Source organism: Lissotriton helveticus, chromosome 3_1 (genome assembly GCF_964261635.1).
Source record: "Lissotriton helveticus chromosome 3_1, aLisHel1.1, whole genome shotgun sequence".
Taxonomy (NCBI): Eukaryota; Metazoa; Chordata; class Amphibia; order Caudata; family Salamandridae; genus Lissotriton; species Lissotriton helveticus.
In genome coordinates, this window is record NC_136061.1 from 1538924848 (window position 1) to 1538927449 (window position 2602).

At 53.2% G+C, this 2602-nt stretch overlaps 1 pseudogene; it reads right to left on the reverse strand.

The window, feature by feature from the left end:
- Nucleotides 1-347: 347 nt before the first annotated feature.
- Nucleotides 348-2116, reverse strand: LOC144825429 (18S ribosomal RNA; annotated as a pseudogene).
- Nucleotides 2117-2602: the final 486 nt, after the last annotated feature.

Sequence of the window (2602 nt, forward strand, 5' to 3'; positions counted from 1 at the left end):
GGAATAACGGCCTAAGAGGCATGCGGTGTTCACAGACCGTAGCCCTGAACTGGCGGAAGAGAAAATCTTCTTCCCAAACTGCTCCAGTTTCTTGGATTCCCTGTTCGGAGGTGCGGAAGGGAATGCGCTCAGGGACGCAGAGGCTTGGACAACCAAGCTTTCAGGGGTACTGTGTTGGGACAGGAAAATGGGGTCACCAGGGGCACCCAAGCGCCCCATACGGCCATGGACCACTTTGCCTTCCCGGGCGCATGAGTGCAGGGCTGGGCCCTGTGCCTATTGTGTGCTTGCAGGTGGCGGCCGAGGGTTTCAGGCTAGCTCATCCGTCGTTCGGGCCGCTCCACCATTAATGATCCTTCCGCAGGTTCACCTACGGAAACCTTGTTACGACTTTTACTTCCTCTAGATAGCCAAGTTTGATCGTCTACTCGCCGCTCCACCAGGGCAGTTGTCAAACCCGTTGGGGCTGATCCGAGGATCTCACTAAACCATCCAATCAGTAGTAGCGACGGGCGGTGTGTACCAAGGGCAGGGACTTAATCAATGCAAGTGTATGAGCCGCACTTACTGGGAATTCCTCGTTCATGGGAAATAATTGCAATCCCCAATCCCTATCATGAACGGGGTTCAGCGGGTTACCCGCACCTGTTTGCGAAGGGTAGACACACGCTAATCCATTCAGTGTAGCGTGCGTGCAGCCCCGGATATCTAAGGGCATCACAGACCTGTTATTGCTCGATCTCGCATGGCTGAATGCCACTTGTTTCTCTAAGGAGTTGGACGACAACCGCTGGGGGTCGCGTTAACTAGTTAGCATGGAGGAGTCTTGTCGGTTATCGGAATTAACCAGACAAATCGCTTCACCAACTAAGAACGGCCATGCACCACCACCCACTGAATCGAGAAAGAGCTATCAATCTGTCAATCCTTTCCGTGTCCGGGCCGGGTGAGGTTTCCTGTGTTGAGTCAAATTAAGCCACATGCTCCACTCCTGGTGGTGCCCTTCCGTCAATTCCTTTAAGTTTCAGCTTTGCAACCATACTCCCCCCGGAAACCAAAGACTGGTTTTCCGGAAGCTGCTTGGCAGATCATGTGGATACCGCCGCCTGATCGCTAGTCGGCATCGTTTATGGTCGGAACTACAACAATATCTGATCGTCTTCGAACCTCCAACTTTCATTCTTGATTAATGAAAACATTCATGGCAACTGCTTTAACTTTGGTTCGTCTTGCGCCGGTCCAAGAATTTCACCTCTAGTGGCACAATACGAATGCTCCTGGCCGTCCCACTTAATCATGGTGCGAGTTCCGAAAACCAACAAAATAGAACCGGAGTCCTATTCCATTATTCCTAGCTGAAGTATTCAGGTGACCGGCCTGCTTTGAACACTAACTTTTTCAAAGTAAACGCTTCGGACCCCAAGGACACTCAGTCAAGAGCATCAAGGGGATGCGGATGTGGAATCCCAAGATCCAACTACGAGATTTTTAACTGCAGCAACTTTAATATACACTATTGGAGCTGGAATTACTGTGGCTGCTGGCACCAGACTTGCCCTCCAATGGATCCTTGTTAAAGGATTTATAGTGAACTCATTCCAATTACAGAGCCTCAAAAGAGTCCTATATTGTTATTTTTTATCACTACCTGCCCGAGTCGGGAGTTGGTAATTTGCGTGCCTGCTACCTTCCTTGGATGTTGTAGCAGTTTCTCAGGCTCCCTTCCTGGAATCGAAACATGAATACCCGTTACCCCTGGTCACAATGGTAGGCACAGAAAGTACCATCGAAAGTTGATAGGGCAGACATCCAAATGTATCGTCGCCGTCACGGAGACGTCCGATCGGCCCAAGGTTATCTAGAGTCACCAAAGCTGCCGGGCGAGCCCGGATTGGTCTTGGTCTGATAAATGCACGCCTCCCGGGAGGTCAGCGCCCGTCGGCATGTATTAGCTCTAGAATAACCACAGTTCTCCAAGTAACATATGGAGCGATCAAAGGAACCATAACGGATTTAATGAGCCATTCGCAGTTTCACTGTACCGGCAATGTGTACTTACACGTGCATGACTTAATCTTTGAGACAAGCATATGCTACTGGCAGTATCAACCAGGTAGCTGCACCTGCTGACAGGGTGGGGTTTGGGAGCCCGTGCCGTCTCCTCGACTGACAACCTTCGCACACCCCTCCCTCTCGGGAGCCTGCTACGGGAGGGAGCCTGCTAGAGGAAGGAGCCCGCCCGACTGGGCCGGAGGGCTCGCTGGAGGGGCGGAGAGGTGCAGTCGCACGGGTGGGCCCAGCAGTCTCCCCGGAAGGAGAGAGGCTCAGCAAGAAGCAGGGGTGCCGGAGCCTGGCAGCAGCACCCCTCGGAACAGTTGTTCCGAGCTGCTGCGGAAATGCGCTTCGGTCAGACCACTGGGGGGCGCTAGTTGCAGGGCCGCTTGGCCTTCGCTCTGCTGGGTAAGGGCCAGGCGGCAGGCCCTCGAGTTGGATGGTCCATGCGGCGTGGAAGCTCTTTGATTGAAACAACAGCCGAGGCTGGCCAAGCAGTCCATCCCTAAATGGACCGAGCATTCCCAATCGATCGGAGTACGACCGGGGC